We start from the raw sequence: 24,080 nt of genomic DNA, 5'->3' as shown, positions 1-24,080 counted from the left end.
TTCCTGTCATTCATATAATCTGTAATTATGTTAGAGGTGTGTTTTTTTCAAGAAAAATATTGATTTGCATGATTGTTATTCGAAGGTAGATATTTTGTCTAGAGTAGCCAAGTTTTGATGTATTAATATTGTATTCTTGTGTATGAAAGAAAGTTTGAATGGGTATTGTAAATCAGCTAATACAAATCTGTATGTTCAGTGGGCAATTCCAGTTGAAATCCATATATCTTATATAGGGGGTGTATGGATTTCTACTGGAATAACCGATTACACTTCTGTTTCTGTGCATGCCATTTCAAGCAGTTTTGTCTGTAGCTGTACATATTTATACAAAAGTTCCAAGATGTAGGTAGATTTGTAGGTACATATTTCTTATAAAATTTAGAGTTAGAGTACTGAGCTACTAGCTAGGAGTTATGTATTATCAAGAACCGTATGATATGGTCCCTGCTATTATAAATATTGTATTCTTATAACAAAATGTGTTTGTAGGTAGGGGTGTATAGCGTGTGTGTGAATGTATGTACACGTATTGCACATGACTAATTATACCTTCTCATTTTTAACATCACTGTATACAGGCAAAGCACAAAATGTTCATATGTGTGCTCTCATTATGTTCATGTAGATGGGTGTATCCAGTGGCCTACCAAATGGGGTGTGGGTGTGTGGGGGATGACCCCTGGCTCAAAACACTTGCATATGGGAGATACTTTTCAAACTATCAAGAGGTATCTAAAGATCCATTAGACTTATTTGTACTCATTTTAATGCATTTTTCATTTTGCCAAACTCATTTCATAGATATGCGTTTGAGGGCCAAATACACATTCCAACCATCCACCGACTGCGAATGCATACCATATTTTGAAATTTAACCATCATATGACACTTTTGTTAACAATAATAGCATTTAGAACCTTGGTTAAAGCACACATACTATATTTGGAAATACAACCATTGTATGACACTTTTGTTAACAATGACAGCATTATTTGATTTCAGGCCTTTCTAAAAGTTGGAGGCAAACCACATGGGTCATCATACTTTGATAATACCAGCTCTGTAGGTGGGTCCTGGAAAAAACTGGACAATATGGCATCCATACCTTACCCAAAACATGGCAGTTTAAGTGACTTAAGCGTAGCAGTTGTGAACAGGACATTGTATGCAGCTGGTGGAGAGTCTAAGCATACAGCAATAGCTCAAAGGAAGCCACTAGCCTTTAGATTGGAAAAGCTGTGTTTGAACAATTTCTGCAAATATAATGCAGATGTGAATACATGGATTGAAATGCCTGATATGCTAACCAAGCGCAAGTCATTTGTAATGATAGGTCATGAGAATGTGATTTTTGTCATTAGTGGGATGTGTGACAGAGATCCAGTTGTAGCAGTTGAACGATACAGTATCGCAGATAATTGTTGGCAAAAATGTGCACCAATGCTGTTTAAAATAATGTGTGCATCAGCAGTTAGTTACAGAGGACGTATAATAGTTGTCAGTTATCTTGTGAAAGATGCCACCATTCAGCTGGACACACTTCAGCTGGTTCTCCAGGTATATGATCCAAGCAAAGACATGTGGCACTGTGTCTTGAAAGAGCGACTTGAAGATGGAGCAAAGCCATACGCACAATTGTTAACAGTACAAGGTGACACACTTTTTTACGTAAGGTTCAAGTCCTTGTTAGCTGATGGGAAATTCATACAGAAACCCGAGGTGCAGAAGGTTGAGTTGAACTTTGACCTGAATCCACCTGGGATTGTATGCACATTGGATGATGACCAATGTGCAGTAAGACCAGCAAGTCTCAAAGCTTTCTGTATCAACGGCCAACTATATGTGAGTAAATACAAGTATGTGCAGCCGGTGAATGTCATGAAGGGAGATGATGGTGTGTATGATCTTAGCAGGTGGGAGAATATTGGCTATTCTGGCCAAGGAAGTGTTGTACCATTTACGTTTAACAAACGGAGTGTGATAAAATGAAAACTTACATGTTACCCCAAAATTTGTGTGGTTAGTAAAATGAGGAGTTAAATGGTGCATCATGTACAAAATATCTATAAATGTTATACACAAGTTATACATGTGAGCAAGCAAACTAATACTCTTGATTTTGGCAGTTTGGGCCAAAAAATGACATTACTGTATTGCATTCATCAGGTTGAATAATATCTCAGGAACTTCATGTGCTATTTTGATGAAATGTGTGTAATTGGGAAGAGTTTTATGAGCAAGAAGTGGTCTAACAAACTAGGCAATTGTTACTCCAGAGCTTTTCATGTGTTCCTGTCATTGGGTTATTCCAGAAAACAAGTGCACACCCCCTATAGAGGAGTAAATTTTCAATCAAAGAAATGTCCGGTTTCCAAGTCTGCTTTCTGAAAGCGAATGGAATTCCAGTTGCCAATGTTACTGGAAAAAGCTTGGAAATCCAATCAAATGAAGGAAAAATCACGGAAATGTTGAAAATGAGCTATCAAAATGGCCACTGGCCTTTAGATGTACAGAGCTGTGTTTGAACAATTTTTGCAAGTATGATGCAGATGTCAATAAATGGATTGAATTGCCAGATATGCTATCCAAGCGCAAGTCATTTGTAATGATAAGTCATGAAAAAGAAATTTTTGTCATCGGTGGAACGTGTGATAGGGAACCAGTTGTGGCCGTTGAACGATACAGTATCGCAGAGAATTGTTGGAAAGAATGTGCACCACTGCTGTTTCCAATAAGCTATGCATCCGCAGTTAGTTACAGAGGATGGATAATAGTTGTCAGTTATTCTCTGATAGATGCCACAGATCCACTGGTTGTTCAGGTGTATGATCCAAGCAAAGACAAGTGGTACTGTGTCTTGAAAGAGTCAGTTGAAGATGGAGTAGAGCCATACTACGCAATTGTTAACAGTACAAGGGGCCGCACTATTCTCGTAAGCTTCAAGTTCTGGTCGGCGGATGGGAAGTATGTACGAAACCCAAGGTACAGAAGATTGAGTTGAACTTTGACCTCAATCCACCTGGGATTGTATTCACAACATTGGATGATGACCAATGTGCAGTAAGACCAGCAAGCTTAAAAGCTTTCTTTATCAATGGTCAACTGTATGTGAGTAAGTACAAATATGTACAGGATGTGAATGTCGTGAAGGGAGACGATGGTGTGTATGATCTTAGCAGGTGGGAGAATATTGAATATTCTGGCCAAGGAAGTGTTGTGCCATTTACGTTTGACAAACAGAGGCTGATAAAAAGAATAGATATGTAATTGAGTCATGTGAGTTGAGTATATTTGCATGGTAAATGTCTCATTTAAGACAGAATATCACGATATGCTAATTAGGGTTAGGGGTCAGGGTTAGGGTTCATTTTAAAATGAGACATTTACCAGTTGCATCAAAACAATATCAAAGTTCTATTAAAACATGTACACATGATGAGAATAATGTTCTTGTAACAAAACATTGCCAAAGGTTAAGGCATGGGTAATCCCATTTGAAATTCACACTCCCTGTGTGGAAGATTAAGGTCGTGTCTTCCATATGGGGTGTATGGATTTCAACTGCAATAGCCCAATAGAACACAGTTTCAAATTGCTGGTTCTGCCAGAATGCAGGTGGATTTTCAAGCCATTCCGTACAGATATCAGCAGTTGGTTACATTCATGTATATTACCTACACATATGTGTTATTGACATTGATAAGTTACATGAAACTGAAAAATAACAATTACATTTGTGTACTTCTGAGTACTTTATGAAACATTTTGTAAACATTAATTTTGTTGTTACTGTAAATCCCGGGCTGTAAATATTGATTTTGTTGGTCATTGTGTTGCTGTTAGAAGTTGTGTGTTTAAATTCCCCATATCCTATTTTTGTATATGGTCCAGGTACTAAGTGGTTTTAACTTCAACCTGGATAATAGTGACCAATGATTTAATATGATAGTAAAATGACACTCTGCAGGAATGAATGTTTTCAGGTTTCTTTCTGTTTTAGGAATGGAATCTCATTTCAGGAAATTGATGTTTCATTATAGTATCACTACATTTTACAGATTATGACTGTTGACTACGGGCAATTAAATCACTGTATCCAGGTGCATGTTTAATTAATTCACTTTGAAATATACTAAATTTCAACTATTCTTATGCTAATTTCCAGGCACTTCTGACCATTGGTGGACCAAACATGCTCCTCAATAAAATCACTATGTACTATGACGACAGAAGTTGTCCACCTGGTACGTGGATAGCATTAAACCGCTTCGCCAGGTTGCCGTTTCCTGCTCACGTCCAGCTCTACGACTATGTCGTCATGGTAGCACATGGCCAGCTCTACTTTGCTGGTGGGGAGAGCAGGGAAACGTCGGTAAATAATCAGGGTGATCTTGCGTGCTTTGAAGAATATTCTAGCTGCCTTAATTCGTTCTTTCAATATGATCTACCTTTGAATAAATGGGAGATTCTCAGGCCTATGCTGGTTGCGCGTAAAGCATTTTCAATGGTGGCGCTTAATCAATGTTTATACGCTATCGGTGGTAGTGATAGACAGGGTAATATCCTACTAGACGTTGAATGCTATGATATAATCAAGAAAATTTGGGTCACTGTTGCCCATATGCTAGAAGCTGTCCGATGCCATTCCTCGGTTGCGTACGATGATAGAATTCTCGTCTGCGGTACACAGGAAAGTATGCAGCTCACACCTATGGACAATCGCTACAGATATTTTGGAGACATGATCATACAACTCTATGATCCAGCAAAGAATATATGGCACAGGGTATACAAAATTTGCTATCCATTAAACTGGCAAGCATACTCAACAGTACTCACAGTGCAAGGTGGGATCTGTTACAGAGTCTGTTATGAATGTAGCATGTGGCACACAAATCGCCCTCGTGTTAATCGGTTAGTGTGCGATTTTCGAAGCGGTATCCCGCAGTTGGGATAGGGGAGGCACAAGACCAAGGGTGTATACCAGTAGAGAATAGTTTAAGAAGTTTTTGTATCAGTAAAGGAGTGTTTATTAACATTCATGGGTTTATTGCACAATTAGATTTGGAGGTGTTGGAAGATACATGTGTGGATTTCAGTAGATGGTTGCGTATTAGCGAGCATAATAGAGGGATGGTAAGGTTTACCTTTGATAAACGCCATCTTGGTGCTGAAATACAAGAGGGATTGCAAACCGCCCAACATCTTTAACATCATACAAATTTGATTACATGTGTGTAGACATAACCAATTTTATAGTCCCTATGTTTTCAATCGTGAAGACACAGAAATGTATCAAACTTTAAATTTAAATGTTGGGTTATATAAAGGTCATTAAAACATTTCGTATTTAAAAAAACTGGACAAAAAACATTTTTCAAATGTTGTCAAAATGTTATTGTAAAATATTTTCTTGACACTTAAACAACATGTTACACTGTTTTACACAACTTTAAAACAGTGTAACCTTTATTTGAAAATCTTTCAAACATTATGTTCGTTTGGGGTGATAACACTATACAAACCATCATATCTGTCAAATTTAATTTGTTTATTCTTTCCTGAAAATGATAAATTAATACTTTTAATTCCTGTCACTGTCAGGAAGGTTTTCTATCTATTTGATTTTTAAGCTGAAATAATGAGATGAAAGAAAGCCACTTCTATCATATCATTTTATTTGCCAGCAAAAAGACACATATACATATAAAATATTGCACAATATCAAAATTACACATAAATATGTGCACATCCACATCAAAACGATGCACCCGTCGGCCGCTACACGCGTCTCACCCCACCCAATAGCTAGGAGTAAACACCAGACCCACCCTCAAAGTGGAGGCCACCTCAAATCGCCCCAAGTCACATGGTTTTGGAATACAGAGAACATTTTCTTATACAATTTGACTTGGGGATGACTTGCAGCGACCCACACTCGACATGAGTCCGGCACCTACCCCCAGCTACCATGCGAAACGAGACACATGCAGCAGCCGACAAGCGCATCGCCCCGACATGGATGCACACATATATAAATTACACATGCAAAGATATAAAAATGTAAGCCATGGAAGGTCATAAAGCAAGACATTGAAATTGAATTGACCCATGTTGGAGAAAATAGAGAGATGGCATGCCTTAACCAGGAACAATTTAAACAAAGGACAAGAGAACCCCTGGCAGGGATAGCCAGATAGTGACAAAGTCACTTTCAAAGTGGCTAAACCTAATTGATTCCCACAAGAACACAGACAATCTGCACAGGGGAACAGGGCAAAGGATGAATCTACCTACATTCTCCAACATAAGATGAGGCGTGATAATACAATATAAGCACAACCTTTAGATAAAAAATAAGCCTAAGCCCAACTAAAAACTATTTTGAATTCCAGCTAATTGTTTTGAAATGTTTTTTGAGATTGTCCAGGAAATTAAATATACTAAACAAGAATTGGTCTTTGAGAGATGGAGGAAGTTGATCAAAATAAACTGGAAAACGATTGAAGACAGTGTATTTAAAACTATCGGTTCTAGCATAAGAATGGGAGAACTTAAGAGAATTACTATGACGAGTATTGATGGAAATATACTCCAAAGGATCAATATCATGCTTGCAGTAAAAACACTTGGCAATAAAAGAAATAGCAAGATAATTGTATCTATTGCACACAGACATCAGACCTAGTTTTTCAAGGCGTACACCATACTCAAGCTCTCCCCTGGGTGCTGGAATACAGGCATGTGCCAGACATCCCTGTATTTTTTCCAATGATTTTAAGTGTCCACTTTGATGTGGAAGCCAGGCTGGGATACCATATTCAAGAATTGGACGGCAGAGGGAGGTATATAATTTGACCAAAATATCTGGATCATTGCAGCGGACCAGTCGCCTAATAAATCCCAAAAGACGCGAGGTTCTTGAAGTGACTGATTTAACATGGTCCCCCCATTTCAGATTTGAAGAAATCATAATGCCGAGATATTTATAACTATGAACTACACCTAAGGGTTTGTTAAGTAAGGTGTACTGTGGAGTGGATCTATTAACACCAACTCTCCTGGACAATCTCATAACTTTGCACTTGTCTGGATTTAAAGACATTTGGTTAATATTGCACCAGTTAACTATACTGTCAAGATCATTTTGGACAGTGTTGATGTCATCTTCCGTCTGGATGGGTCTGTACAGGAGCGTGTCATCAGCATATTGGGGGAGCGATGAGCTAACAAAATTTGGCAAGTCCAAAACAAAGAGATTAAACAACAAAGGCCCTAGGACAGAACCCTGAGGGACCCCGGACTCAACAGAAACCCAATTTGACGATGCCCCTCGGAATTTAACACACTGTGAGCGACCCAAAAGAAATGAGGAAATCCAGTGCCAGAGAGGACCACAAATACCATAACGATGAAGCTTGGCTAAGAGCAAAGAGTGGCTGACTTTATCAAAAGCCTTGCTCCAGTCCAGGAAGATGACATCAACATCTGGTGGAGATCTTTGATCTAGAATTTGTAGCCAGTGGTGGCAAACCTTACTGAGGAGAGTGGTACAGGAACGCCCAGCAATAAAACCATGTTGCTGAGGAGAAATAAGACCATTTGTCCTCATATAATTGACAACATTACGTGTAACCACTCTCTCCAGCATTTTGCCTACCACTGAACACAATGAAATTGGTCTATAATTTTTCACTTCTGATTGTAACAGGGGCTCTGGAGGAATTATCATATGATAATGAGTTAGAACAAACATAACAAATTTTGCTGATTCCATGTGTAAACAGTTATAAAAAATATGCCAACAAGTAAATGGAATAATAATGGAATTGATAAAAAAATTGTACATTCCTTTCACATTCAAGTCTGAGAAATTATGATTTCAATGATGATTTTGGGGCTAAAAAAATGAGCAAACTGGCATATGAAAATTTTGAAAGAGAATGGGGACTTTAGATGAGATTGCCTGAATACCAACTATGAACTCAGTCAGCACAGTGGTTAAGACTCTGGACCAGTAATCCAGCGACCGGAGTTCAATCCCCGCTGAGTCCTGATTTTTTCTCTCTGAAAAGTTTCATATGCCAGTTTGTGCAAGCCTCAAAGTAGTTGCATGTGCTCCATGGTTGCCATAATTATAACAAAACCACATAATTACTTTGGTGACGGATCACTACACACAAACAGATAGGAATTTATATAGTTAAATTACTAAATAGGGGATTCTGATGCATATGATGTAGTGGCACCCATGGGTCACATGCCATTATTTTTAATTGACTATTTTTATTCGACTAAGCTAGCTGACATTGTGTGGTAGGTTTGTGGTATGGATAGGGATCATATGTGACCATCCAGCACAACTGAGCCCTGAAGTCGCCAATCATCATTTTTGAGATATTCAACCTAAACATTCTGCTTGAAATTAGCTTTAAATGATGTATATTATGTCTATAGTACTTGACATTTAAGTAGTGAAAAATCAAGAAAACAGTCAATAAATCCTTTGTTTCCTATTGTTTATTGTTAAGTTCAATGGAGCATATCTCAATAGTGGCACTGGCGACATTCGGGCTCAGTTGTGGTGGATGGTCACATATGTTAAGTGTACAAACTTGGGATGTCTTGCATTTGATAAAGTACTTGAGCTGTCTTACTGTCATGTATGTACAAATGCCTCATTTTGTAAAGATTAAATCTAATATTAAATGATGATCATGTTTCTCATGTTGCATAGTCTAGTTCAGGCCTTCTCAACCACAACCTCTTACCAATTAATGATCTGCAGGAGTGGCTTTCTTTTCTTTTTCTTGTATCTTCAATGCTATTTCCTTCTTTCCAATTTAGGCCAGCATGCTTTTTAGCCTGGTTGGCACATCTGTATATAGAAAACATATACCGTATTCATTGCAATAAGCACCCAGGGCGCTTAACAAAGTCGTTTTGGGTGGGCGCTTATTTTTTGCCTGGTTTTTAGTCATCAATCACCGTCTGGAAGTATTTAGTTACTCTCAGTTAGTGCGCCCTCATATGTGTCTTAATTTAATATTATATTGACAAAAAAATTGAGGGCGCACTATAAAGATAACCGCTGTCGCGCCGGCAAAAAATACAATTTGAGACAGAATTAGCTCAAACTTGGCCTTTTAAAGCCAAGGTGGTTATTGTGAAGTATTTTTAATATCTATACATCTGCACACTATGAAATAGCGTCATAATTTAATTTTGGTGAACATTTTGGATACTTTTGATGCTCAATTTCCCTCATGCATGCATGTAAAATCACTCGACAGGGGGTACAGGTAAGCTTACTGGAAGTATTTTGACAACATTGGATGGGCGGTTAATAATTTCATATTGTGTTTGTTGCAAAGTCGCTGGGTGGGCGCTTATTGGGCATGGGCGCTTATTGGAACGAATACGGTACTTGTGGTTTTGCTTCAGAGTGGCCCAATTTCCAAATTCAGGTTTTCGCTGTTTGGATTAGCTGTGGTTGATTTTTTTAATCTGAAAAGAGTTGAAATTTAAAATCTACAAAGGCAAACTTATGATGTGTATTCACTTGCCTTACACTAAAATAGTAGAAATGCAAAGAAAACATTTCAATTTTGTTGGTATTTTTTGCTATGCATTTGTCAGTGCACCTTTAGGAACAATGCGGCACACTCCCGGTCCCCAGTTGAGAAGCCCTGTTCTATTCGGAACAGAAAGGAATGAATATAAAAAGTCTGTAAACTTATCATGATGCCAAAATACTTGTAATGCGGGTAAGAGTAAGAAAGTATTTCATATATTAAGTACTAGTGTGTGATATTTATGTTATGTATTTTTGGCAAAATTGAGATTTTGGTACTAAAATAATCCTGAAAACACTGGGAATATTCAGAACACAAGATCCTATATGCATGTAATTTGTATTTCACTTACAGGAAGTTCAAAATCAGAGTCATGTTAACAAAATGATCAAAAGTAGCAATTTGTTATTGTGCAAATTTCGCCTTAGAGTTTTGTATGCTTTGCACATGATGCAAGTGGTCTTCATTCACTTCTCAGGTGTTTTATGCAGGTCATATCTATATTATTTGCTTATATCTAGATATGCCAAATTTGTAGATAGGACCTTGTTCATTATTAAATCCATCTTGGAGTGTCACATGAAACTGAACCATTTTGACATATCAATGGGTTAATGTAAGAATGCCTATATGCAATAGCTGCTTTATAGACATGTTGTAAAAAGTTAAATTGGAGTGTCACATGAAACTGAACCATTTTGACATACCAATGGGTTAATGCAAGAACGTCCTATCTGCAATAGCTGCTCTATAGACATCTGACAATTTGGTCATGCATTCTGTTTGTACACATATAAAGGGTGACACCTGGCAGCTATTACAGATGGAGCCTTCTCACATCAAACCCCTATATGTCCTATCTGTAATAGCTGCTCAATAGACATCTGACAATTTCTTCATGCATACTGTTTGTACACATAAAGGTTTGACACCTGGCAGCTATTGCAGGTGGAGCCTTCTCACATCAAACCCCTATATAACACTCTTCATCTTGATGTAGGAAGTAACTTTGCTGCTTAGAAGCAGTTCATTACACATTAGGGTCAGTCCATGTCAAAACAGATTGAGTGTACACCCACCCTCTTGGGTTTTGCTCTCCTTTGGCTCAGGGATACCTTTCATGGACCCCTAGGTGAGGTCACAAGAAAAAAATTCAAATTCAATTTCGCTTCCGAATGGCGGGCCATCTATCTAAGTTTGGCGACCTTGACCAAAATTGGGAATTTAAGGTGTCCAAATGACAAAGCGCTCTCTTTGAGAGGCATTTTCTTCTTATTTAAATCATTTGTGACCCTCTTTTTGAATGTGGTCACTCACTGGTGGTGTCTGAAATGCCTAATGCCAAAAAAGATTGATTTCGGAATTTCATTGGGATTTCAGGGGGGGGCAAAATCAGCACTTCGTACTGTTCAATCAAATTATCTTTGATTTTGAAGGACCCATGATAATGTCACAGTGCACTTATAGGTCCTAATTATGTTCAGAATGGATTAACCATGTGCCAATGTCTATGAGCAATTCAAAAAAGAGAAATTTCTAGACCCCTACAGAATTTTAGGCCCCCTAAAGTGGTTCAGCCACAAATGGCGCTTAAAATCGGCAAATTTTGACACCTAATAACTTTAGGTGTACACCAGATATGAATTTCTAGACTTTTGCATCTGAAAGAATGTAGTCTAATGTTACTAGGAACATAAGATTTGTTTTGTATTTTTTGTGTTTTGATACTAAGTTGATGGTCCCAAAAATCCCAATTTTTGACTAATAATGTAACAGGTTATGGGTACAAAATGTCAATTTCAACATACCCTTTTTTCTATTTTTGATCATTGTCTTATTTATCCTTTTATTACATAGTTAACAACGTCCGATTTTGGTGTCTAATTATGTTTTCTTGCATGAGAAATACAACTACGCAACTTAAAAAACTGTACAAGGAACCAATGACCTCCTTATTACAATATGGACGCTTTTGGCAGACATATTGCAAAAGAGGGTCATCGGTTCCTTGTATAGTTTTTTAATTTGCTAAGTTGTATTTCTCATGCAAGAAAACATATATAATTAGACACCAAAATTACCAAAATCAGACGTTGTTAACTATGGTCAGAATTCAAAAAGGTCGTTGACCTATGAACATTTTTCGTCATAGCGCCCTCCTGAAAGGTCTGACACATAACAAACTATACATTTTTGGAATCCTCATGACCATACGAGCAATTTGATATATTACTTGACATAATTGGGAGCATTCTGAAAATTTGACCCCATAACCTGTACTTTGCATGTGCATCGTTGCCAGGAAGTGCATTTTTGACCCCCTTAAAAATCCATACAGAGGATTAGAAAGTAGTTTTTTCTTATTACTTGACTCAAGAGCAACTTGAAATATCAGGATAAATAATACAAATGGCTATAAAGTGATCAAAAATATAAAAAAATATCATACTAAAATTGGCATTTTGTACCGTATCCTGTATGCATGGTATGTTAGGCAAAAATGACTATTTTTGAAAGCGTCAACTTAATACTAAAACACAAAAAATACAAAAACAAATCTTATGTTCCTAGTAACATTAAACTACATTCTTTCAGATGCAAAAGACTAGAAATTCATATCTGGTGTACACCTAAAGTTATTAGGGGTCAAAATTTGCCGATTTTAAGTGCCATTTGTGGCTGAACCACTTTAGGGGTGGCCTAAAATTCTGTAGGGGTCTAGAAATTTCTCTTTTTTTGAATTGCTCATAGACATTGGCATATGGTTAATCCATTTTGAACATAATTAGGACCTATAAGTGCACTGTGACATTATCATGGGTCCTTCAAAATCAAGATAATTTGATTGAACAGTACGAAGTGCTGATTTTGACCCCCTCTGAAATCCCAACGAAATTCAAATCTATCTTTTTGGCATTAGGTATTTCAGACACAGCCAGTGAGTGACCACATTCAAAAGAGGATCACAACTGATTCAATTAAGAAGAAAGTGCCCTCAAAGAGAGCACTTTGTCATTTGGACCCCTTAAATTCCCAATTTTGGTCGAGGTCGCCAAACTTTGATTGCCCGCCATTCGCAAACGAAATGGAATTTGAATTTTTTTCTTGTGACCTCACCTAGGGATCCATGAAAGGTACCCCTGAGCCAAAGGAGAGCAAAATCCTAGAGGGTGGGTGTACACTCAATCTGTTTTGATTTGGACTGACCCATTATGCATTGGTGCCTGTCTTAAGGGAAGGGGTATGAACGTTTGGACAGTATTTATTGTGGGGCATTAGAGCACATCAGACATATCGAATTGCATTCTGAATACGAAGAATGGCCTTATGATATCAAATAATTTTGAAATTAGCAATGTAATACACATTTTATGGCAAATCATTAAAATTGATATTTTTGATATTTAACAGTACTCAAGTAAACTTTATAAATCTGATGATTTCTACCTAAAGTGTATGTAGGTGGGATGAAAAGTCGACGATTAATTGAAAATGTTGACCTTTCGTATTGAAGATACAGATTTTTTCCCAAAACCAAAAAATATTAGGTCTTTTTGGGAAAAAAATCCATATCTTCAATATGAAAGGTCAAAATTTTCAATTGATCGTCGGCTTTTCCTCCCAGCTATATACACTTTAAAACTATATCATTAAATTTATAAAATTTACTTGAGGACTGTTATATCTCAAAATGTTAAAAATATCAAATTTTAATAATTTGTCTTAAAATTTGTATTATATCGTGAATTTCATAAAAGGAAAATTATTTGATATTAGAAAGACATTCTTCGTATTCAGAATGCAATTCGATAGGTCTGATGTGCTCTCATGTCCCACAAAAATGCTGTCGAAACGCTCATTCCAGTTCCCTTCAGAATTCACATTGTGATTGTATACCTTGACGTGAAGGCTGTGGGTTTCCTTACAAGCATGTTTTACAGCAATATTCCATTTATTTTTCAAAGTGAAGAATCCAATACAGTGCTTTCAAGGTAGCCCATGAAATGCACATCGTTTTCTTGCCTTCAAACTTACGCAGCAACTATCCATTTGGCTTCTTTGAGACAGCGTCTTTGTGCGATACACATGTGATTAAAGGTGCTGCATTTTGTAGAGTGTGATGTAGCCTGAAGTGACTGAAATGAGCCCTAAGGATACACCACCTTTGATATCACACACAGATGCTTCTCTTTTGAGGAAGCCATGGATGGTTAAAAGTCAATCTGTTTTTTAAAGGAGCATTTCCTGATAATGTAATGGTTGTATCTACAATGTGCTATGTGGTCAGTTGAAACAAATATTGTTGGATCTCTCCCTATGGAGATATCATATCAGAGGATTGAGCTTTTGATAACCATGCAAGTATCATCTTTGACAAAATATTATTTCAGTTGCTCTGAAAATAACACTCATTAGTCATTAGCATGATTAGAGTACTGTAAAGCTTAGCTCTCTGATACTGACTTCTAGCAAGATCATACTTAATTTTATTTTTTACAGGAATGAGTTGCATGAATCTGCTTTATGAACCATTCTTTTGCTTTATTCCAACATTATAGATGTAAAAAGGGTTCATCTTGGTTATGATGCTTTATAAGTTCAAAGTTCCTCAGCAATTTTTAATGCATCATATCATAAAGTAAATGTGACGTGTCATGTCAAAAGGAGACACTTTTGGGCAGGTTATCAATTTTGAGGTTTTTACATATCTTAAATATAGAGATATTGTGCTCCACAACACCGTTTCCCCCTATCAAATCGGACATTCCTAAGCGAAGATATTGAGTTCGTAAGTTATGGTATTATAAAATTGGAAATTGAGATATCGGTCTTTAAAGGTATTATTGACAATGTTGAGAGTAGGAATTACCTTGAAAACTGTCTCAGAAAATACAAGATGCCAGTTATATTCCGGTCTGAAACTATCAGCCAATATTCTTAACATTAATAACATCACAAATTGGCAACAAACCCAAATTGTGAAAAAATCACCATGAACAGATTTTTGGCTATTTCTCCATTTACTGATCCTGCCCAAAAGTGTCTCCTTTTGACATGACACGTCACAAATGATCAGTATGCATTTTGTAAGTTGGATTTAGTTTTATTAATTAATTCGCTGTAGAAGTAGTGATGTAACAAGATAAATTGCCATGAATTATTGAATGTTTTGCCCTGCATTTGAAGTAGGCTGCACTCATCACTTGTCATGTCTGTGTATGTGTGTTATCACAGATTGAATACATTACCGTAAAAGTACATAATGACTCATCATATTCATGATAATGTAAAATTTCCATAGAATTATGATTCAGATCTTTATCTATTCTTTGAATTTGATAATCAATGGTGCGATGCAGAGTTACAGCGCACGTCTATGTAGTGCAGGGCAATACGTTCCAAAACTGTTTTCATCTATCGCTATGGTAATTAAACCTGTTACATCACTACTTCTACAGCAAATATCATAGTTTACTTATGATATAAGGTGTCCAAAGCTTTGTGAAATGCTTGCCTTTTTTACATGATCAGGGTTGAGTGTTGGTAAATGGCCAGGTCTGTAATGAGGATATTGAGCATGCATTGAGCATGTTGAGTGCTATCATTGAACTGAAGTCCCAAAACCATGCAATGTATCATATGCCCGGGATCATATGTATGCAATGAAGGAAAATTAAGTCTGTTGGCGCAGATCACATACCTTCACCCATTTTGCTTTGTCATATCATATATGTGCTCAAGCTTATCAAAAAGTTTGAATGAATTTGTGTGGAACATGTGAAAGGGTACCAGGGTCTTGGATGTTGGTAACAATACTCTGTAGTAGGCCTACCAGTGTCAAAATTCAGCCCAATTTGTTGCATATGTATTGAATTTCAGAGGGGGGGCAAAATCAACCAAATTTGTGCAAAATTGAAGCAAAAAGTGGATTTTTTTGTAATTTTGGGTTTTGACTGGGGCATTTACCCCTCATGCCCCCCCCCTGGCGCCGCCACTGATCAATTTAAAGCTTTTTGAAGGAGAATTCTAAATCAAAGATTCTTAATTGTGCAACTTAACACTGGCTTTGTCGTGGATGGTCACAATTTACAAACACAAACATGGCGCGGAGTTCATTCTCTTTTGCAAAAGAGAATGAACTATGGTATCTCTTTGGTTGTACATGTAATACAATTAATCACTTCAGGTATATATTGATTAAAAGAAGTTTAATCACACACTTTATTCGTCATAAGACTCATATTTTTGAGTGCTGTTTCTTATACATAATTAATTACTGTGTGGTAGAAAACAAATGCATAAATTTTGAAAACCTTATAATACAAAGACTGGTCTGTAATTGAATTAATTGTAAAACATTATTTTGAAAGTACAGGAATCGGGCTATTCCAGTTGTTATCCATGCACCCCCTCTATGGACCTTAATCTTCCACACGGGGGTGTGAATTTTAAATTGGATTACCTGAATGCGAGGCTAATGGGTGGCTATTTGAAATCTACACCCACTATGTGGAAGATAAGGTCATATCTTCCATAGGGGTATATCGGATATCAACTGGAAATGCACATTTTGAAAGCACATTCAGGAGCTGTGCAATAATTATGAACCCTGGGAGAGGGTAAAATTGAGGGGGGGGGGCAAGCTTTGTTGGCAAGCCGAGAGGGGACAAGTAATATTTGCCAGGCAGAGAGGGGGGGGGCACTTTTTGGCATGTCATTTGGAAGGGGGGAGGGGGCTCATAATTATTGCACAGACCCTAATTTTGCAATGGAATACATTTTATTCCATCTTATTTGAATAGGCTTACATGCAGCTAAAGATTTATACACAGTAACTCCACAATCTATATACTGAAACAGAAAAATGAAGTTGTATGTACTGATCAGAATTTGGAGCTATTGTTATAAGCCAGTTCTTCTGAATAGGAGAGTATGAAAACAATATAATGCATTGCAATTTAATTGCCACTGACAGATTGCAAATTACATGACATTCAAGCATTGCCATATAGTTATTACATAGTGATGAGATATTGTGTGGGAGCTAGTAAAATATTGTATTACATGACTCTGTCCATCAAACCCAGGAATATAATAATTATCAAGAGTTGTGAACCATAAAGCTGTAAGGCTAGTTTTAGTGAGTGTGAGATTTTAAAATGTCTACTGAATATGGCAATGTTGCGCACTGAGCATGAGGATTGGAAATCTTAAGAAAAGCTATTTTCTCGTGCTCGAGAGAGTAAATTCACAGAAGTTATCTACTTAACATGCTGAAGGTATCGATCTTAAATGCTATCTCCTAAATATAACAAAATCTTAAAAGCAAATTCCTAAAAAAAAAAGGATTAATTGAAGAAGCCAGTCTTATAAGCTACCTTCTGTAGATAGCAAAAGCTATCTTCTGAGCATGCCCATTTAAAGAGCAATTGTCTACAGATAGCAAAATCTTTAGAGCTAAGAAAACTTTTAAAACTGCTGCTTTGTATTTGATGATTTCATTAAAAGGCTGATATTTTTAGAGTATATGCATAGTTTTTGAGATTGCTATCTTCTGAAGATAGCAATCTTTAAAGCTATCTTTCGCAGAGAGCCAAATGTTAAAATGTGTCTACTGAAGACAGACGGCCGGTCATAAAGCTAAACTTGTGGAGATAGAACATGTAGAAAAGACTGAAAAACTATCCTCTGAGCATGCTGAAGAGTGCAAAATCATAGATGATATCTATTGAAAATACAAGGAATACAAAGAGAGCAGTGTTTCAATCCAACTTCCATATATAACAAAATCTCAAAGGAGCACTCCGGCAATCACATCATTATGCCTTACATGTAAAAAAAAAAATTATCAAGCACGAATCACGTGATTTTATTTAAAACAAAACTCACATTGACCATGACAACAAATAAAAACAGCCATCTCACCACACGATATTCAAATTTCCCCGGCACCGAAATTGCCTGTGGCAGTGACGTTCCGGTAACACAAGGAAGGCTGACGACAATTGAGCACAAATAATCATGACATCATAAACTCTATTAGCCAAATTATAAAACCTTTTGTGTTCTTCAGATAGCAGTCTTAAACTGTCTTCAGAAGATAGAAGTCTTAAAGCTATTGTAAAGGTTACCCGTCGTTGGCAAAGTCTTAAAAACAATCTACTGATGAAGTCATAAAATATCATTGCAGATATCAAAATCATCTTAAAATCTATCTTCTGAAGATAGTATGGTCTTTGCAGCTGTCTTTTAATTTTGAAGATAGCTATTAGAAGATTAGAAAATACAGGCTCTTAGATCTGTCTTCTGAAGATAATATTAATTGTCTTAGAATCTATAGCAAGCTATCTTCTGAAGATAGCAAGATGTTAAAAGCTGTCTTCTGAAGCTATCAAGGTAGATAGCAAGATGTTAAAAGCTGTCTTCTGAAGCTATCAAGGTCTTAGAAGCTATCTATCTGCCGAAGATAGCAAGGTTTTAGAAGCTGTCTTCTCTGAAGATAATATGCATTGTCTTAGCAGCTATCTTCTAAAGATAGCAAGGTCTTAAAGGCTGTCTTCTGAAGATATCAAGGTTTTAGAAGATGTCTTCTGAAGATAGTAAGGTCTTAGAGGCTGTCTTCTAAAGATAGCAAGGTCTTGGAAGCTGTCTTCAGAATATAACAAGGTCTTAGAAGCTGTCTTCTAAAGATAACAAGGTCTTAGTAGCTGATGTCTTCTGAAGATAGCAATGTCTTAGAAGCCGTCTTCTGAAGATAGAAAGGTATTAGAAGCTGTCTTCTGAAGAAAGCAATGTCTTAGAAGCTGTCTTCTGAAGATAAAGAGGTCTTAGAAGCTGTCTTCTGAAGATAGAAAGGTTTTAGAAGCTGTTTTATGAATATTACAATGTCTTAGACGCTATCTTCTAAAGATAGCATGGTCTTAGAAGCTGTCTTCTGAAGATAACAAGGTCTTAGAAGCTGTTTTCTGAAAATAGCAAGGTCTTATAATCTGTCTTAGAAGCTGTCTTCTAAAGATAGAAAGATTTTCGGAAGCTGTCTTTTGAATATAACAAGGTTTTAGAAGCTATCTTCTGAAGATAGCATGATCTTAGAAGCTGTCTTCTGAAGATAACAAGGTCTTAGAAGCTGTCTTCTGAATATAACAAGGTCTTAGAAGCTGTCTTCTCTTACAAGCTGTCTTCTGAATAACAAGGTCTTACCAGCTGTCTTCTGAATAACAAGGTCTTAGAAGATCTCTTCTGAAGATAGCAAGGTCTTAGAAGCTGTCTTCTGAAGATAGCAAGGGCAGGTTAGGCCTAGCCTTATTATAATGATCATGAATTATGTTTTAAAACGTTATTGTAAAATATTTTGGCCCAACATTTTTGCAAAATATTTTGTCAACAGTCAAATAACATTCTGTGATAATTTTTTTGCATAGTCACATTTTCAAAATTAACATTACGGTACTAAAACGTTTTAATACCCTTTATATAGGTCTAACCCGACATTTAAACCTTTTCCGTAAAACGTGTATTTACTGGGGAGGGCTCACTAATATATTGAACGATTCAAATCCCACTCTTGAGGACAAATAGGCCTATACTTTTAACCCCCCACTTTTCGGTCCAAAACTTTGACGTGGTGTAATTGTTTTGGGGGAAAAGGCCAAATCTCAAAAAGGCGTTTTAAATGCAAATATTACGTCTCAAATTTAAATAAATTATTTCACGTGGGCCCCTGAGCTGCGTGGCCCCATATCTGTGCCAAATTTCACACTTCTTTGAAAAAATGCATGCATCATTTCCCTACTCATTTCATACGGCTGGACTACTTGGGTGACGAGGGTCAGTAAGGGCGGACACCACCAAATCAATGCGAGTTTCGGTAAAAACAAAATCATTTTTTGAGGTATTTTGGGCCAATCTGTGGATTTGTTTCCAAAAAGAGAAGTATGTTTAATACAGCCTATATAAAAGTTTCAGACCTATACATGAACTTGGATCACCAAAAAGGTGACATAACACAATTTTTGAAGAAAAAACAGAAAGAAAAAAAGTAGGCCCTTGCATAGAACGGGTTTCAGATTCGGGAACGGGTTGAAAATTCACTCGGTCGGACATCCGGGAACATTGTCGCCTTCGTCCCCTTTGCACAAGCGCGTGCATAGCAACCAGCTCGAGAAAGGGGAACTGCACATGCGAACACCACCCGCTTTTACCCGGGGGGGCACTGGTCATTGACAAGGGGGTATCATGCGTGGCCAAGAAGTTTCAAATAGCACCCTAAACAAGTATTTACGAGGTCTGAAAATGCACCCCTAAACACTGTATGACAAGTGCAAATTCATACCCTAAATAAGTATTGACATTATTTTTGCCCCCATTAGAAGCAAGTATATCAGTCATATTTTGACTCTAAAACCCTTCATGATAACTGGGAAAGCACAAAATTCAAAAGGTCATAATTTTTAACCTTTATTACATACTACATTTGTCTCAAAGGACCCTAAAAGCTCCTAAACACTGATTTATTGTGCCCGGTATACCCTTTTTCTCAAATTTCCTTGTTTTAGATACCCTATTCACGTTACTTAAGTACAGTGCCTGGTCATGAAAAAAGACCCTTTTTACTTGCTCATTTCAAGATATAGGCCGTCGTATCACGCGACCTGTGCGTGATAACCACCAAGTACCGGCGGTGTTTGCACAGTATAGAGCAGAAGCAGAAGAAGCAGAATCTTTGGCCACGCATGATACCCCTTGGTCAATGACCAGTGGCCCCCCTGGGGCTTATACAAGGCTATTTCCCCTTTGTGACGTCGCGTCAGCCCGACCAAGAGAATGGTGAGGTGCTGTTTAAAAAAATTAATCAAGAGACGTCCCGTACAGTCTTCAATCTTCAGTGATTTCCTCCTTAATATAGCAGCCATTCTGGCTAAACTAGGAGCGGTGATCGATGACCTTTTCATCCGGTGCGGTGGAAACTCAGGTGCAGGACGATCAACTCAAATGATGAACTCAAAAGATGTGCCAAAAAAGGTGTATATACAAAGTTGTGCTGGTGCTGGTGAAACAAGTTGGAGCTATGTGGCATTAAATTTAAGGCCAAACGGCCGGGCTAATGGACGCGTCCGTTAGGGCAAAAAAGGCCAAACGGCCGTAGGGAAATGGCCTAACGGACGCGGTAATGACCGTGGCGCTATAACCCTATTGTGACAACGGCCAGGCAACGGCGGCCATCGCAATGGACGCGTCCGTTAATTCGAAAATGGCCAAACAGCCGTGCAAAAATGGTCAAACGGCCGGGCAAAATTCAAAATCCAGTCAATTCGGCCACACGCCAATTCGGCCCCTGTATAAAACCTCATAGGGTTTCAATGAGAAGATGTTATGTTTTATTAAAGGGCGAAATGAAAGAGGATAATATAAAAAGGGGGATATGCCATAATTAAAGAAACAATATAGTCACATGTTTAATGTAATTTAAAGCATAATTTTAAAAAGTATAATAATTTGTGGAATATATTTTCATGTTTTGTTTGTTGTTGTGAAAATCTGATTTGGCATCACCCATCTACAGATGTGATCCACTCTGGCTTTCATGCATGTGCATAATAATAAATGGAGTATAAAAATATAATAATAATAATAATTGATAATAATAATTATTATTATCATTATTAGGCCAAGTTTTATTATTATAGAGCACTATAGCAATATTTTGTTAGGCCTACTGTCCACTTGATAAGGTGAATAGCACATTGTCACTTTATATAAAAGCAGAATGTCGCAGTAGGTTAAATATATATATTTATAGTAGGCCTATATTTATTAAAAACACATTGCAGCCAAGTGGCTGAATTACATGAATTTTACTATTTGATTTAAATAGTATAAAAAACATCAAATAACATTTTAAAGACACATTTAGAAATTGTAAAAACATCAACATAATGCACATTGGTGGGCAACGGAACCCATGCATGCATACATGTAGTCTATAAGGCACGCTGGTGGGCAACGGAACCCACGCATAGCATGTGCGCGTTCGGGGGTAGCAGAGTACGGGATTTGTGTTTTATTTGATATCACTTCAATACGTTTGACATATGAACGGGAATAGATGATGTTTCATGCATGTATTTTCGCTATCTACTGAAAATATTATTTAGGGTCCAATAACAACAGATATTAATGCACACATTTGGCAGAATGTGTGATAGGAAAAACTTGGTATTATTGTGATATTTCGTGTTTGTTTTGTTTTGTTTTTTCGTTATCTACTGAAGATAGCGTTTTGCGGCGCGGCGGCCCTATATCAACTTAATATAGAATATTGAAAAAAGTTGAAAAAGCCTACCTTTAATATTTGGCAAATTTGAAAAGTTGAAAAAGCCGAATTTCGGATTTGAAAAAGATTGATAAGACCACAAAGGTTGAACAAGCCGACTTTCAATGATTGAAACATTCTTTTGAATCTATAACTTGGGTCTTTTGGTTGCACCTGTAGAAACTTTACAACTTTCAGATTTGAATGAAATAAAGATATGATATAGTCTACATCATGCCGGCAGGAAAGGAAGACGAATGAATTCGATGGTGTTGAATGTATTATCTACAACAGTGCGTTGTACTGCGCAGGTGCTCCTTTGCTAAAAGGAAATCCCTGATTGGGGAACTTCTGAAAAATATCATTTGCACGAATGTAACAAAGTATTTATCAGTTAATACAAAATATGATGATGTAGTTTTTGAACCAATCATTATCGATCGAATTTTCACCAAAAGACTCATTATGAACATAATCATGTACATGTACATCCATAACATTTTCCCTTTATTTATTTCTTGAATGCTTTACCACGCCCCCTGGGGAGTTGGAAAGTGATATTCACGTTCTAATGAAGTCATGCGGATGTCATACAAGTCATTGTCACTTGTCAAAAATAATTCCATCCTCAGTTGTTTCTATTACATGTATTATGTTTCTTTCATTTATCATGCTATGCCATGCTTTTCTGCCCATTATACATCCCGGCATGCACATTGCACATCATATTTCTTTACTGATTTCTAGCACACACCACACCAATATTAGCTTATTAATGTATTAATCATACGTAATGAAAAAAGGGTGTAATATGACTATTCTGTTTGTAAATGATTGACATTTATTTGATCATGCCGATGAGTATATGCTATACATGCTGCTGTGCATTGTACTGCGCTGGTGCTCCTTTGTTGAAAGGGAAATCCTAGATCGGAGACAGTCAAAGAGCTTACTTTTTTGGGGTGATTAATAGCATTTTCATGAATGAAACAGAGCACTAGCCTATACATAATAACTTTAGAATGTAATGACTATTATCATTACCAGTAAAATGATTAGGGGGCTTAAAATGTGACATGCATAATTATATGCATGTCTTCCCAATCTAGGTATATCAAACACCCAGATTTGGAAGTTTTACGAAGTGGTCCTTTACTGTTACCAAAAATAGGTAAGTGTTGTTTGAATTGGCGAAATTAAAAATACCATTGCTGTGTCCGTGTCATCATGTCCGTTGTTATTTTAACAACTTTGGATGAAACTGAGTTTCTCTTATTTTTCAGAAAATTAATTTGGAGGATGTCGTTTGCATGTATGATCAGGCTGGCCATACACATAATTAACACTTGTCTAAATTAATAATTCAATTGTTATTATTATTATTGTTATGTTTCTTTCTTTCATCTATCATGTGTATGACTATACCTTCCTGCACAGTGCACATCATATTTCTTTCTGATTTCTAACAAACGTACACCACCGTCAAATACCGAGAAAGAAAACTCAAATTCGGATTTATGCGCGCAAAAGTAACATTTTCCATTTCCGCGCTCGATTATTCGAGGGGGTGTGTTCGTGAAGGTGTGTGTTGTGTATGGGGGTGACGAGGGGGTGCGTTTGGGGTGTGTGTGCGGGAGTGGATGTAGAGAGAACAAATAAACAACCCAAGGTCAATGAGAACGATTATAGAACTACAGGAGAAAGAAAACAAAACACGCGCGCAAAAGTAACATTTTCCATTTCTGCGCTCAATTCTTCGAATACAGGGTATAACAATAAAATTTATACAATTGAATTTCGACTTTTCAGGAAAAAACTAAAAGAGTTATGCCACAAATGTTATATGCAATATAATTAGTAATATCTCAGCTAAAAGAAGACGTTTAGTTGGTCTCTCTACCGGCATTGGTTCAAAAGCTATGTCCGATAAACTAAACCGTCCAGAAAACGTGTTGGGCCACTTTTGCCATATCAAGTTTGCACCGCGTAAAAATGCTAATTGTGTATTAAACATCAAGAGCTGACACAAAAGAATCATAAGTAGTTTTTTCTTCTTATAATATTAACATTAACTAAATAAAAACATGATATTTCTTTCAAAATATCTTATAAATAACGTAATTTCTCACATTCCTGAGATATCATCATGGGTAAAACTAAGAACAGTTTTTGCATCCATAAGTCCAAAA

This window comes from Amphiura filiformis, chromosome 17 (genome assembly GCF_039555335.1).
Source record: "Amphiura filiformis chromosome 17, Afil_fr2py, whole genome shotgun sequence".
NCBI lineage: Eukaryota > Metazoa > Echinodermata > Ophiuroidea > Amphilepidida > Amphiuridae > Amphiura > Amphiura filiformis.
Note: the sequence above shows the minus strand (reverse complement) of the source record.